The 15,764-nt window shown below is 44.5% G+C and overlaps 1 protein-coding gene across 2 annotated transcripts in view; it reads right to left on the reverse strand.

Moving 5' to 3' along the window:
• The window catches only part of SERTAD2 (SERTA domain containing 2), a 105,584-nt gene that overhangs the window by 6,914 nt on the left and 82,906 nt on the right, over positions 1–15,764 (reverse strand). The window contains exon 1 of one of the 2 annotated variants that reach the window (XM_074341227.1): positions 15,058–15,411. The exons of the other annotated variant lie outside the window; for it this stretch is intronic. The gene's annotated coding sequence lies outside the window, so the exon portion shown is untranslated. Of the gene's footprint in view, positions 1–15,057; positions 15,412–15,764 lie in introns of those variants that run through there. 2 annotated transcript variants of the gene reach the window in all.

A 15,764-nucleotide genomic window follows, 5' to 3' on the forward strand; every position in this document is an offset into this window, starting at 1 on the left:
TAAACATTAAGAAAATGGCTGTCAATCACTAGGACTGAAGACCAGTCCCCATAATTAACTGTTCTCTGAGGCAAGGAAGGTAACAACTCACTTATCTCATGCTTCACATGACAGGAACATTTCCTACTGTTTAGTGCTAAAAGTCCCATTTGTATATACATTTTTCATAGAGCATTTCCTATCTAAAGTATCTGTATCCCATTTACAGGTGAGTGTGAATCAGAAAGGAGGTGATTTCATTTCACGTTAACAAAACTTTCTACTTTATGCATTAGATGTATTATCTGAACAACTGTGTTTTGAAACATAACTGTACTCACAATTACAGCATTTGTACTTGCTTACAATTTAAGCATTTAAAAGTAACGTCCAGAAAAACTCCGTTTTTACCAAAGAGCTCACTGGATGCATTTAATTATCATATAAAGGTGTCATATGATCTATATTATGTTATAATGTGACTGTACCCAATACATCCAAATGTGTGCGAGGATACACAAATGTGTACACACACACACACATTCTCTAAAATACTGTTTCTCAAAGTGTGGTCCAGGGATGGAGCCAGTCTGTGAACATTACTGGTTCATGATGAAGTAGAGCTACTGTATTGTTTAGAAAACCTTAAGCAGATTTACGAAGTAAATGTATCTCTGTAAACCTAATTAAAAACGAGGCTTCTATTTTACATTTTTGTACTCTGATTTCATTTTCTAGTAGTTATTTTTATCATGTTTTACTAACATATTACTCTATAAAGGAGGAAAACGCAAACAACGTGGTCCTTCATTCACAGAAAGTTTGAGAAGCACTGTCCCAAAACGTAAACCAAATACACACCTCAAAACAAATTAGTTTTAAAAAAACAGGAATGAAAACAAACAAAAAACCCACAACAAAACTAAATTGGTAAGCTCGTCACTACTCTGAATTTTTACCGGTTTTCTGGAGAAGTCACACTTTGGAAAGATGATGTAGAGTTTTAGTCATCCATACAGAGCTGTCTTTTAGAGACTTGTTGCCAGAAAAAACAGGACTTTCTCAATAACTCATATTTCTCTAGAAATAATCACTAACCCACAGAACTCAAATATTCTACATATTTAAATATTTTAAAAGCACTCAGTACTACAGGCATGTAGCAGAATTCCCACAGCTGAGGGAGATCTGTGGAGATACTTTTCAGAGATTTCAACGTGAGAAGCACCTAATTTCCACTTAGAATGACCCAGCTGGTCACAGCTGTGTGATAAATCCTAATGATCTGGGGAAAGCCTGATAAGACATCTGTAATGCTGTCTGGAAGAGGGAAGGAGGAGGGACCGTGGAAGCAAAACCTGCGAGCAGGAACAGGCAGACGAATCGACTCTTGGATGCTTCTCGAATGTGTCAGTAAGGACCCACGACAGAGTGTGTCTCAAAGCAGGTTTGCCTTCATTTTTCTATTTCATTTTATGAGGCAAGACGGGCTCTACACACCCAGGGCGATTGCGAAATGCACACAATCCTGGTTTGTAATCCTAATTCTGTGTTTTTATGGAAAGGAGTGAAAGACAACATAGTAAAAATCAAATCCATATTTTTACTTAGAACTTTAAAATTAAAATTTTTTTTTTTTTAATTTAAAATTTGTAAAAAGTTTTAAGTTTCCTCCAAGTTTGCTTAATACAGTGTGGAGTCCTGTCTTCCCACTCACAGGCCTCCAGCTCCTGGAAGTGGGAGGAGGTGCCAAGGCCTCTCAAGGTGCGATGTGAACACCACCTGTTCGAACAGACACAACTCAATGCCAAGACAAGCCTCTCAAGCACCTGAGGGCAAGGCTGCCCAAAGCCTTCTCCTTGGGCCCTCTAAGAAAACAGCAGTAGCTCCTGAAGCCTTTGGAGAGGCCCGGGACCTTTTACAAGGACTCACTTGGCTGCACTTCATTAGGGGCTTCGAGGTAACAGGAGGTTAGGGGGTGTCTGCGGTCACTGCCCGAAAGGCCGCTCGGCTGTGGAACCAGACACCAGGACGGTAGCCCCTGGTTCACCGAAAGGAGGGGCTGGTGACAAGTCTGGTTCTCAGGCCACCCTCAGGCTCAGCACCCCTCTCTGCCTCCACCCTGGCTTGTGAAGACCCAGGCCCAAAGCCCACGTCTCCTACCTAATCTCTCAGGCAAAGGCCCCAAAGGGACCCTGAGCTTCAGGGCTGGTAGAGACCCCCACATGGAGGAGTGAGACGGGTGCTCCCTCCCTTTTCTGCCCACCCAAAGGGGTCTAACACCAACGACAGCCACTCATATTGAACATTCATTGGCTCTTACTTACTATAAGGTTTGAGATAAAACACCCTCCCTCTCCAATAAACTTGTTAGGAACAAACTCCTAGCATTTTGATTTTCTAAAACATAAATTTTGGCAAGCATTGACTGTAGCAATCTCAAGTTTTGAAAACAGAGAACAAAACTCACGGGGAGCAATATAAATGAACACTTCCCTGCCGGGAGTCTTCCAGGAAGTTTAATGCTGAATAAAACTCTCTGATACCAAACCTGGCTTTCAACTGTGCAGCTTTCATTAGGAAGGACCCTGCCCTCAAAAGCTACAATCTGCCTGGGCAGATGATCAAAATATGTCACTAGGAGAGTCCTCAGAAGAGAAGGAACCAGAGCAACAGGAGAAGATATTACCTGACTACCTGGGGGTTTGCAATTTCAGATTCTGAATGACTCCCACAGTCAGGAGTCTGAGAGACTGAGAAACTGGTACAGACTGGGGTGATCAGCGGAGACTCCTGGAGACAGGATTTGAGGTTTATATTTAAGGCGGGGCTGTCTGTTCATGTCTGGTCTCCCACCCCAAACAGGAAGCCCTATGAGAGCACAGACTGTTTCGTCCAACTCCGTATCCTCAGGATAATGCAGCCAGTCCCTGATGCACAGAAGAGGCTCCAGAAATCGTTGCTGAATAAACAGTCAATGGAAAGAATGAGAAAAGATTGGAGGGACAGCTGGAGGACTGTAAAACAAAGACAGAGGTGTGTGTCTTTGGCCCTGGGTGTGAACTGGGCCCGAGAAGGAGGGTATGCCCAAGGGGAGGGCTGAATGGACCTCAGAGGGGACAGCTGTACAGGGCAGGCCCTGGGGCACAGAGAGGGGACAGGGATGCTCTGGTCAGAAAGCTCTGTGAATGCCTCTTTCAGTCTTTCATTCTCAGACTTGGGCAAGCCTCAGACTCACTGAGGGGGCTTGCTAACACAGAACGCTGCCCTCCACCAGCCCAGATTCCCATTCAGTAGGTCTGCTATGGGGCCTGAGAACCTGCATTTCCAACGAGTTTCCAGGTCTTACTGGTTTGGGAAGGTCACTTTGAGAACCATGGCTTCCTTTTTCCCTCAGCAGGCTATTTCATGTTTAAACCTGAGAATGTCTTTACTCAATTTAACTTGAGTTCGAAGGACTTCCCTATTTGTGCCTAAGCAAGTAAGAAGAAAAGGAATAAATAGCGTTTTTGTGCTGGCAACTGACATTAAAAAACAAAGATTCTATGCAGAATAAAGTTGTCTTCAGCTCAATTTTAATGATGAAACAGCTTCTCAGACTGATACATCTGGTCCCACTGGCTCACTGGGGCCCAGATTCTTCTTGGTGTGATCTCAGAGTGAATGGCAGTGAGGCCTTATGCCAAAGTCCAAAGAGAAATGGAAATAGTACCTATGTGTTAAAAAGGAACATTCCACAGTTTTTATATTTTTAAAGCATTAAGGGAAAAAATGCAAACATTAAAAAAAGCAATCAAAAAAGTTTTCATATACTCACTGTTTTTTAAGTATTTAAAAGCTATGCCTTAAGATTTTTTAAATCACTCTCCTTTAATGTTATTTGAACTGTCAAAATAAATGTTATTTTAAAATAAGAGTGTTATATCACGGGGGAGTGGGTATAGCTCAGTGCTTAGCATGCACGAGGTCCTGGGGTCAATCCCCAGCACTCCCATTAAAAAAATAATAATACATTTAAGAAAAAAGAATATTAAATCTACTTTGGGCAAATCACCACTTCTGCCATCCCCACTAACAACAACAAAACCCATTGCTTTAACTTGCAGCCCTCTGGGGCCAGTAGTGCTTCCTAGGGGCCCAGAGCCTGATGGCTGACTGACAGGCCCCTGTGGGCAACATCACCACTGGGGCTAGTGACAGACCCGAACCAAGAGCCCTCCGGCCTCAGCCCCCAACACAAGCTGGCTTTCTGGCTCAGTGTGGATCAAAAAGAGGCACGGAAGACTGCACACCATGCTTTAACTCAACTCATCCCAAACAACAGTCATTACTCCAAACAGAAGGAAAACCCTCCATTTCATCCTATACAGTGTCCAAGGGGACTACTGGCACAAAAGGTGTTTAAAAGAAGGTCATTAGTCCCAATTTCTGAAGGGAGAAGATGATGGGGGAAGGTGTGACTGACCGCAGGATCAAAAAGGCAGCTAAGAGGGGAGGTGGGAGGCCTGAACACTGGGGAGGGTGTGGAAATGGCTCCCAGCTCAGCACCGTCCAGGTGGAAGGAGGCTCGTCCACACAGAGGCCGGTGGCTGGGGGACTCCGGAAGTCACTGCTCTGAAACACGCAAAGCCCGATGGTCCGCATACTGTGTCCACATTCAAGAGCCTGTTCCAATTTCCTTTTGGACTACCAGAAATCATGTGTTCCCTCCTCTCAGGAGTGCAGCAGGCTTCACGATGAAGTGACAGGTTGTCTCCACAGTCAGTTAACAAGGCAGAGCTGAGCCCTGGCATCTGCCCCTGGGCAAGCGTAGTTACTAGTGAGGCCCTTGGCTCTTGGGGAGCTGGTCACGGCCTACTTCCTCACCTCAGTGCCGAAGACCTTGGTGCCTGCTTTGGGTTAAGTCACTGGCCTGCACACTGGGGACCTGTGAGCATTTCTGTATGCCTGCTTCACCAGTTAACAGCTCTCCAGTTAAAGACTCCTCATCCAGTGGGGAGCTCTAAGAAGCCATGTCCCTCATCTCCTCAACTGTGCCGTCCTGTGTGACCACTGGTGACCACTGGTTGCTGTAAAGTCCAGAAGTGCTCACACTGACACTAAAAATCATAAAAGCGAGGCACCTACAGTAATGCCAACAGTTCAGAATGACGGTTTTTCCTCATGGATCTACCCAGTTTGGAGGAAAAAAGAAGCTAAGACAAGACGTGTGATGAGTGTCTTCAAACAGGCTAGCAGGGCTGTTTCCTCACGGACAACCTGTGCAGCCAAACCCAAAGTCCTTTAAGTGGAAACATATTCTTTCAGTTTCTTTTGGGGGCAGTGGAAGAAGAAAGAAAAGAGTGTCCCTGGCAAAATTACGGAGTGTGTGACAGCCTTCTGAGATCAGGAGAGGCTGGCCCGAAAAGCTGGTGAGACCCTTCGGAAACACACGCTTCTCACATCTCTCCTCACCCTGTACCCCTGCCTTCTGAGGTGGTCCAAAGGGAGAGCCTCCGTTCTTAACAGGACCCCTCCCACCACCCGTGGGTTCTCCGGTCTGAGGGTCACACAGCAGCTTCCAGGCAGGAAGGAAAGCCAGGCTGGCTTAGACAACTTTCTCCAATGTTAAAATATTACACCTTAAAAGACATATAGGACTTAGAAATCTGGTAACATCTATGCTGTTAACCCCTTTCCTAATGAATGCGCTGGGGCTGGGGCAGGAGTGGTGGCAGTACCCCCAGAACTGGGGTGGTGAGCCTCTGGGAGGGGTCAAGGGGTCAGCACTCCCAAAGGCCGCCTGTGGACCCCAGAGTGACTGCCTGTGGCCTCGGGGAATGGCAGGAAGGCGGGCAAAATTCCAACGGGGAGAAAGCCTCTGCGTGTTTACAGACAGGGTGGGTGAGGGCTCCCCGAAGACATGCGAGAGTTTGTAACTGAACCCCTAAAGCTGGCCGGATCGGGGAAGCTTTTCTTTTTTTAAACCCAAGCTCATCCAGGATGAGGTCCCTGCAGTAACATCCATGTTAATTGGTAAGTAAGACAAAGCCTTCCCTAACAAATCAGCAATGTAATTATGAAGCCAGTCACTAGATCAAGCCAGTTAAGCGCGCTCGGCGCGGCTCCGGGGCTGTAACCCGACACCACTGTTTGCGGCGGAGCCTCCCCTCGGCTCTGCGGGCGGCACGGGGGGCGCGGGGGGCGCGGGGGGCAGCGCACGGCTGTTTATCGGGATCAGGCTCTGCCGGGAACAATCCTCCTTGCTTTCTTGATAGCGCCTGAACGCCTGGAGACCAACCGAAATTCGGCCAGGAAGTCGACCTCCAAGTCAATTAAAAAACAACTTTTACTGTTTGGGGATGTTTCCTTCAAGCCTACATTTTTAAGAAGCTCTAGCTTTCCCTCTCAGGATTTTTACACGCTTCTATTAAATTGAAGACAGTTTCTGAAACTGCTGGTTTGTCAAATATCATCTTTGCTCTTGGAAAAAGAAAGCAACATTTTAAAATGTTGACAACTAACTGTATTTAGCAGGCAAAATAGTCAAATTCTGGAAGAGAATGTTTGAATATTTCTTTGGAATAAATTACGGCCTTGTTAATAAACATCTGGAAAGAAAAACAGCCTTTTTAGAATGTAACTGTTAAGTAGTAGAAAATGTTTCTAGTACCCTGTCTTATTGGTTCCTCAGCCAGCTGGGAATTTTAGGTTTTCAACCTAATTCTGAGGAAGCTAGGGACACCAGTCACCTTCTTCTAAAGTGAGACAGTGAGAATGCTAACAACTCTTTTATTTTACCTAACAATTCTGGCTAAAAGTACTGCACACTTAAAGTAAAAGATTGAGCAAAATTTCAGTTTCTAAGCTGAAGTTTAACAAAAACATACTCAATATGATACAATGCCTGAAATGTACTTTAAAATACTCTAGGGAAGAAAAAAAACCTCTGTGTAGGTGAAACAACTCTGACAAAATGTTGGTAACTGTTGAAGCCGGGTGATGAGTACAAGGGGGTGCACTGTACTTTCTCTTTACTTTTGAGCGTGTTTGGAATTTTCCGTAAGAAAAAGGTAAAAGAACACAACACACCAATATACATTTAAAAAATTCTACAAATTAAAAAATCAAATAAATACAATAAACTATTTATATCCTCTGTGAGAACTATTATATTAACTTGATAGGTTATTCACACCGAAGAAAGCTGTATATGCTCTAAGTAAACAAGTGTGCCCAGTACAAGTGGGAACTCCTCTTGAGCTCTGAAAGAGCATCACAAATAACCACAAGGGGGCGCAGCAGAGCAACAGGCACCCCTTTAAGTCTGATTATTCACAGCAATTTCTACCTACAGATCTCTCAAAGTATACACATTTCCAAGATTGTTCCCCAAATCAGGTCTCAATAGAACACTGCTAAGCAAGCAAAGAGCACTGCCAAGAGCAACTAAATTATATTATGCTATGGTTCAAAATCTGAAAATACTGTATGTACAATAGGTTGTTGTAACACTGATGTTTCAAAAATCGTGGTTAAAATCCCTGGAGGATTCCTGAAGTCAGCACAAAGACACACAACAACAAACATACAACCCGGGTCATAAGATGTGGACTAGGAGAAGCCAGCAGTTCAGACTTTCCAGTGGGGGTCCTAAAGAGAGCTCCCAGCCACACAGTGAGTCTCAAGGTTAGTAGTAGGAATTTTACTAACATAGAAAAGCCTTCAGTAATCCTATTGCTTCTCAATAACAAGAAATTACCTCCACGCTGAACAGAAATGGCTTCAGAAGTTTCAGGGAAAACTTCATAAAGAATATTGGGAAGGAGCCATTTAATAGTAAAGTGTAACTCAGGTAAACTAAAGACAATGAAGCAAGCTGACTGTTTTTAATTTGCTGGAATCCTTTCTATTCAGATTACAAGCTGAGGTTCTATGATACTGCATGTTCAATAATAATGTTCCTAAGAGACAAACTACTATCACCAATCTTTCCATTTGAACTTTGGTAAATATGAACATATTATATTATTTTTATAAATAATATATTGTAGTCATCAAAACTAGGAGGCTACTCCATACTAATTTGGTGTCAGGAACACATCTTTAGCATGCTGAATAGAAAGCCTCATTATCATTAAGGGAGGAAATTCTTAGATTTGAATACTTTCCCCTAAGGTTACGTGCCAGTAAGGGCTAGCCAGCCTTGCTCCACCTCCATTCCCGTGCACAATGAAAACATTTTTTTTCTCCTGTACTTATAATTGCTTGTATGGGATTCTGGTTTCAACCCTCCCAAAGCATCTTTTCCCTGAAGATACGATGTTTTCCCCCTCACACTAGAGACCCTGAATGAACAATGTCAAGGGGAGAAAAGGCTTAGAGTAGAAACCAAATGCTTTCCCCTAAGTATATGACAGAGTTTTGTTTTGTTTTGTTTTTTAAAGAGGGCCCTCGGATCTATAAAACAGTCGCACTAAAACAGATAAAAATATAATTTGTTAGAACAAATGTGTGAAAAATAAAATTGCATCTTAGTTAAAACAAAAGATTACTTGGGGGAGGGTATAGCTCAGTGGTAGAGCCCGCTCCTAGCATGCTGGAAGTCCTGGGTTCAATTCCCAGCACCTCCATTAAAAAATAAATAAGTAAACCTAATTACCTCCCCCCATAAAAAAAAATTTAAAAAACATTTTAAAAAACTGCAAAAAAACATTAAAAAAAGATGCTAAAAAAAAGAAAAAAGCCGCCTCTCTCTCCATCCTCTTCAGAGACAGCCCGCACTCTCTCTATGGAGTGTGTATCTACTTTAACCTGAGCTCCCAACCCCCACACCTCATGGCCTTTCTCTTGCCTTCTGAAACAGCCTACACTCTTATGCAGTATGTACCTCTCTAAATAAATCTGACTTTACTAAAAAAAAAAAAAATTACTTTCTAGGTTTTGTTAGCCAACTACTTGTCACTAACAAATAACAAAAACTAAGTACTTCATTGTGAAGTGTTTTTATGAAAGTGTTTCTTAAAGGTTATTACTAGTTTTAATCTTCTTTGCTTTCAAATTGGGAAGGCTTAATTACTGTGAAAAATAACACTCGAAAGAAGACATGCTATAAAATATTCCTCACAAATACTGAACATATTTCATCTTTTAACTTTCACATTCAATCTAAAGAGAAAACCAGAGAAATGTTCTTTATTATTTACTCACTGAGTAAAACTAAATATACTGTATGGTTCAAATCAGGATTCCTTAAAAGAAACCTATCACACTTCTACAATATGACGTATGAGTATAAAAACTAAAGGTACAAGACGAAAGAAATATACTTAAGAGACATGTAAAAGGGAGGAAATAACTATTCTACAATGTAAATATCTGTTCCATGTAATAAGCAGCATAGATATTCAGAATGTTTAGTCAATTCTAAGAATTAGACAGGCTTCTGATAAGGTTTTACAAAGCCAGTTTAAACTTTATGTCATATACGTGAATAATTCACAAAGTAGAAAAAGGAAATGAGGATACAAACTAAACTTGAGGGCAGTTGAGTGATACTTTGTAAATGTGGCAGCCATTTGTTTTTAAAAGTGATTACTTTGGGGCTATTTTGAGATAAAATTTATTTCTTCCCGAGGACTTCTGGGTATTGATAACTAATGGCCTGTAGAACTTAGCACAAAGTCACTTAGTCAAATAGAGTAAAAGGGATCAGAGTACCACACTGAATGGAAAAGATATTTATTTTCTAAGGAAACTACCTTCCAGTACTTCAACTTCAATGATCTTCAAGGACCTTTAAGGAGACCCTGCCTCCAAGCTACCAGCCCCGAACAGTCCTTTCATCCTGCCAAACTTTAGGGAATTTAGAAGCAAGAAGGCAGGTGCCACTTGAGGAATCCATATTTTGAATGTGTTAACCAACTACTGTTAGCTAACAATCATCACCAAGTAAAACCTATTTTATATTTCTGGACATAATAAAAATCTTTTCAAAAAGCAGTCTGTTTAAGAAACTGTTCGGAAAAGACCATCATCAGGTTGGTGACAAGCAGAGGGGCAGGGCAAGAATTTCTTCATCATCCACGGACCACGGTGCTCAGGTTCCTCCACCAGATGGGTTTTCTGTGACAGCAGGGAAGACACAGAAGTACACACGTACATGGAAGTTCCCTCCTTAAAAAAGGAAAGAACTCTGAAAAGCAAATCTGCATCCAGAATGATTATAAAATGGGATAACCACTAAGGGAGGATCAGATTAAAACAGTTGCCACCTCATTATCTCACTGGTGTGGCTAGAATTTTATGCAAACCTGTTCTGGTGCAGAGATGACCTTGGGACTTTCAGATTCCCTGAGTTTAACTCAACACTTCTACACACCAGGGTGGGGTACTCCCACAGGCCTGCTCCAAGCCCAGGGGTTGCGGCTGGTGTGGAATGATAAGCAGTCAGCCAGGAGAGCAGAGCAAGGGGCTAAAGGTTGATCTGCAGCAAGTAATGCTTCATTACTTAATTTTCTGACCATGGCCTAATCAAGTAATACTTTTTACTTTCATTCAACAGGTTCGCACAGACCAGTGTAACCAAGAGTGTGTGTATGTGTCCTTAAGAGCCAGAATGCCTTCCCCTTCACTATTCTATGTGAGATGCCTCAGAAACACAGAAACGCCTGGTTTAGCGTCTTTTCAGTTAACCGTCTATGATAGGCTTTTTTTGAGAGAGCGAGGGAGAGGGAGAGAGAGAGAGCGAGAGAGCGAGAGCGAGAGCGAGAGCGAGAGCGAGAGAGAGAGAGAGAGAGAGAGAGAAGCTTAGAATTAAACAGCAACTCTGCAAATCTACAGGTTTTTGCAGAGGCCCAAAAGATAGTAATGCAGACATGAATTCGTTTTAAGAACTGAGTTTTGCTGCTACCTGGAGTTACTAGAGAAACAAAGCTGCCTTTGGGCACCTCAAACTAGTCAGACCTGCTGTAGCAGTTGCACAGTCGGCTCGGATCTGTCCTCCACTCTCCTCCCTCCAGCCCCCACCCCACGCATCCGCATTGCTCATTCCACTCGGGGCGGGGCCGAGCGGGCACACTCAGCCCCCGCTCTGCCGTCCTCGCGTCCCCGCGAAGGGGCAGGGCCAGCTCTGGACACACAGCTTGCGAGGGGAAGAGGAGGCCAGACGAGAGAGCGAGCAGATGCCGCCTCCATTCTGAATTGAAAGCTGCAGTGGGTGCAGAATACAGCTTCTGTGCTCCCGGGTTGCTAAGATAGATACATCAAATTGCCGGGTTTGCTTCAGTGAATCCTGGCAGGGATTCCCAATTAAGTTCAGAGGAGAGACGGGAGATCCTGAGAGGGGACGAACCAGGCTTTCCAGCTCCAGGAGCCCTCAGACCACAAAGAGAGCAGAATTTCCAAAAGGGAGTTTTCATTGTCTGGATGTACTGCTTGTTTAAATGATCAGCATCTGTTTTGTCCTATTAGGAGTCATGTGTTTTCAGAGATACTGTAATAGTTTTTATTTTGAAATTTTTATTTGTATTTCAAAGAAAATTTTTAGACAGCCAAGCATGTTTTGTCTGTCTCATGATCTTCAAGGGAAAAAAAACACACACACACACAACAAGGCGTCTATTTACTACCCAGAATAGGAATGTCGTCTTATTGGCCTGACATATGCCATTCACAGATTCATACAAAGAATGAACTGCCACACAGCGCTCGTGGAGAAAGACACTGCTCTGCACAATGAGTGATGGGCGCTCCAGGGGACAGTGCTGTTCACAGGGTTTCCCAGCATCTGCACAGAGGGCAGAAGTTTGCCTTTAATATCAACTGCACTGGCCATTGGAGACAATCATGTTGTTTAAAAGACAAGCCAAGTTTGGCTAGTTGCTGTTTCCTTCGAGAATATGAAAACTGAATTAAACACCCACACAATTCTTATGCAGGAGTCTGAGCTGGTGGGCTTCTGTCAATTGTGTAAGGACTAATTATTAACTGTCAGTAGGAAATACAGAATTTGTGTATATGTAGTGGCCATAGCATTTTTAGGTGTTCCTGTTCTGCTGGTCAGTGTTGATTAATGGAAAGACCTATGAAGGTGGGTGTTTCCTTTATTTCGAGGCCATTTTCACTTAAAACTGCAGCTTGCGGGGTCGGGGAGTGGGGGGCTATATAGCTCAGTGGTAGAGTGCATGCTCAGCTCTTACGACGTGCTGGGTTCAATTCCCAGTACCTCTATCAGAATAAATAATGAACAAATCTAGTTCCCCCCACCCCCCAAAAAAACAAAATTGGAGCTTGCCCTCCGGTGCCTTGAGCGTACACCTGATCTTTGCACTCAGTCATCAGAGACACCTCGCTCTCTGTCTCTCTCCCCTCTCCCCGCCTTCTCCTTTGACAAAAAACTGGTGCAACTACAGCTATTTCCTATAGGATATGCCGTAACAGTAAATACGAAATTTATGTAGCAACAAAGTTTTTAAAAATTCCACAAGTGAATCAAAGTTCACACTCCTAAATACCATGTTTATCTATACATATTTTAATCTATGTTGTAATACTGACAAAGCCGTCCTGATTTTTTTATATAAATGAAATATAAAATAAAGCTTCATGCTTTTGCTAGTGTTCTTTAACAAGAAGCCACAGTAAAAGAAACCTCTAAATGTTCCTGTTGTAGTTTTTATCTTTCTTAGTAACTAAAGTGTAAAATATGTTGACCAAAGGCAAACTTTTACTATAATTTGCTACTGATAATTTGTAGTATGCTTTTATTTTTTTCTGTCTATTGACCGAAAAAAATCTTTATGTATTTTTATATACATACATACATATGTATGCTCAACCTTCCCTTATATTTTTTAATCTGTTTTGTGTGTGTGTGCCTTTCTCAGTAGCAATGTAACTTTTATTCTGCCATTGGAGTGCTGTTTAAAATAGTGTATGCCAAAAGCTATCAGCTGCTACACAAATTTGAGTGAATTTTAAAATATCAAAATATATACTATTTGTACTTATTAATAACTCAGTGCATGGCAACTGGGTAAAAATTTATATTTCAGTTCCTCAGTTAAATAAAAAAGCTTTCAAGGGAACAATTCAGCAAACAGAAGTCTAAAGATTTTCTTAAACTGAGTTAATATCCTTCTCTTAGTTTTTTAAGGGGAACATGGCCAAGCAGCTGTTACCTAAGAAGCTGTGACACTCGCCTGACAATAAAACTGTTCCCTAGGACACTCTTGTCGTACACTTGGTTGGTATTGCAAAATGTGAGTCTTCTCTCCTACCTGCCGTAATAAAGCAAGGAACAGAGCTGAATGTTTAAAAAAAAAAAAGCTGTCAAATCCATTTCATACGATTTCTCACCTGAGAGCAACATGATTATGCCCATTTTAATTAGGGGAGGGAAGAAGAAAAAATTATTTTAAAGGATCCCAAACTTGATGAACAACATAAACAACCTACATGAAACATATAATACCTCTAGATAAATCAATAACGCTAAAGGAAAACTTTTTAACATTTGTCCTCCCCCTCCCCCATGAAAAAACTGGTAAAATGAATGGGGAAGCAGAGATCCAGGAGCAAGCTATTCTTGCTTGTGCCAGAAGCTGGGATCTCAGGATGGGTATTTTCATCCCCAGAGGACACCCTACCACACTCAAATCAGAATAGACTGCTATAAAAAGGGGGAGGAATGGGAGGAGCTCTTGGGGGAGATATGCCTTCTGGGTAGCTGAACAACTATCCCCCTCATCAGCAAAACAACCCAGAGGCTCTCAGGTGGACTGTCCTCCAGGGGTTGAGTGGAGCCAAGAGCCCACTTCACTCTTGTCAGAGACCAGTCCCTAATTATAAAAGGCTACTTTGAACACTTAAGGCCTCAGGAATCCTATTGGCTACGACAACTCCTAGGCTCTTTACACACATTGTGAACATTTCCTAACATACATTGGGAAACCAAAACAGCCTATTTCCGAACAAAGCTTGAAAACATTTACTATCTTCCTTAAGACCAGATGAGGCTGCCCAATTTGATTCAAATTAAAACTGCTGTCTGAGGCTGGATGTCTCACCCTCCTGATTGCCCTTCCCCATTCAGAGCCTGTAAAAGCTTACTTTCCACCTCCCTGAAACATCCTGAAACCACCCAGCTTGAAAGCAAAAAGTTATTCTAAGACAAACTATATCTAATCTTTTTGTGAAACTTAAGACTAAATGCAGAACTTTATTCCCATCTCTATTACTATTACTTCTGCTAAAAGATAACTCCCGGCCAAGAAAATTAAAAAAAAAGAAAAAAGAAAAATTCATGATTTCCTCTCGATGCAATGGCCCTCTGACGGCACCCTGTCTTAATGGTACAAAGTCCAGGGCTTGGGACAGCTGGCTCCCCTCAGCCCCCTCCCTTTCAGTCATAGGCGGTCACCACCAAGATGACTTGTAGATTTCTAACTTAAAAACCAATGAGACATCAAGTTTAATATACATATATATTTAAAATCGATTCACTTGGGCACGGGCGAAAAGAGGGTGGAGAGGGATGTTTTTAGGCTAAAAACACAGGGAAACTCACAGAAACACTAAAGCAAGTTGGATGCAAACCCGGCCACAGAACTCAAAAGTAAAGCAGCCTCCGCGCCAGCAATCCGAGGCTTAAAAAAAAGTCTCGCACGTTCACAACAACACAACCGCCACAACATGCACACATATCCCAGCTGTAAAAGCGACAGCTCCGAGCTCCCTCCGCCCCATCGCTGGGCTCTGGTTAGCTCCGACCCCCTCCTGACCCCGGTCCGTGACTGCCCGTCCCCTGCCCTTCCCCCAGCAGATCTGCCGGCTAACGCTGGGGGTCCCCGGCGCTCGCCCCGAGGGTCCAAGGGCGCAGGGCCGGGAAGCAGCGGAAGGGAGCACTCCTCTCGGTACCTGCTCCAGCCCAGGTCCAGGTCCCTCCCGTGGACGCGCCCGCGACCCTCGCGGCCGCCCGGGCCCCTCCTCCGCCCTCCCGGCTCTCCCGGCCTCAGCCGGCTACCAGTGCCGCCCCCCACCCATCGGGAGCCCCGAGCATCCGAGGATCCCCTCCAACCCGGCGCCGGGAGAACTTACCACATGCAGCTCCACCTGGGAACTAACACATCAGGAGGGGTTTCTGCCCACTCCTCAAGCTACTGCTGATCCATGCGGAGTCCCCCGCTCCGGGGGCCCGAGGGTGGCGCCGGGGAGCGGGCAGAAGGCGAGACCGAAGCTAAGACTCCGCCGTCCTTTGCCTGCGCGCTCGGAGCATTATACAATGGTGGAGGAGGAGGCGGCGGCGGCAGGCAGCGGAGGAGGAAGCGGGAGGCGGGCGGAGGGGGCGCCCTGACCGAGCGAGCGGCAGCTCGTGCTCCAGCACTCGCCGTGCAGGAGTGACGTGCGGCCAGCGAGCCTCCCGCGAGCTCCGGGCCCCCGGCTCAGCAGGCCCCGCCCCTCGACGACCCCGCCCCTCGACCGCCGGCCCCGCCCCCTCCCCCGGCGGTCCCGGGAGGCGCGATAAATGCCGAGCCGAGCCCTGGCCGCCCCAGGAGCAGGAAGGGGCAGGCGGAGCACGCGAGACGCCGGGTGGCAGCGCCGCCCACGACTCCCTTTCCAGCCGGCGCGCCCTTGATTTTCTCTTAAGGAAAAGCTTAAGGAGAACGGGAGAGAAAAAGAGACTCTCTGGCCGGGGGACCACAACTAACCACCAGTAATCCCCTCACACCACTCATGCAAATGACGGAGCCGCGAGTGACAAAGGCGGCGGCGAGTGCCGCGCGCGCACAGCCTACTGAGTCGCG

This window comes from Camelus bactrianus, chromosome 15 (assembly GCF_048773025.1).
Source record: "Camelus bactrianus isolate YW-2024 breed Bactrian camel chromosome 15, ASM4877302v1, whole genome shotgun sequence".
In the NCBI taxonomy this organism is placed as follows: Eukaryota; Metazoa; Chordata; class Mammalia; order Artiodactyla; family Camelidae; genus Camelus; species Camelus bactrianus.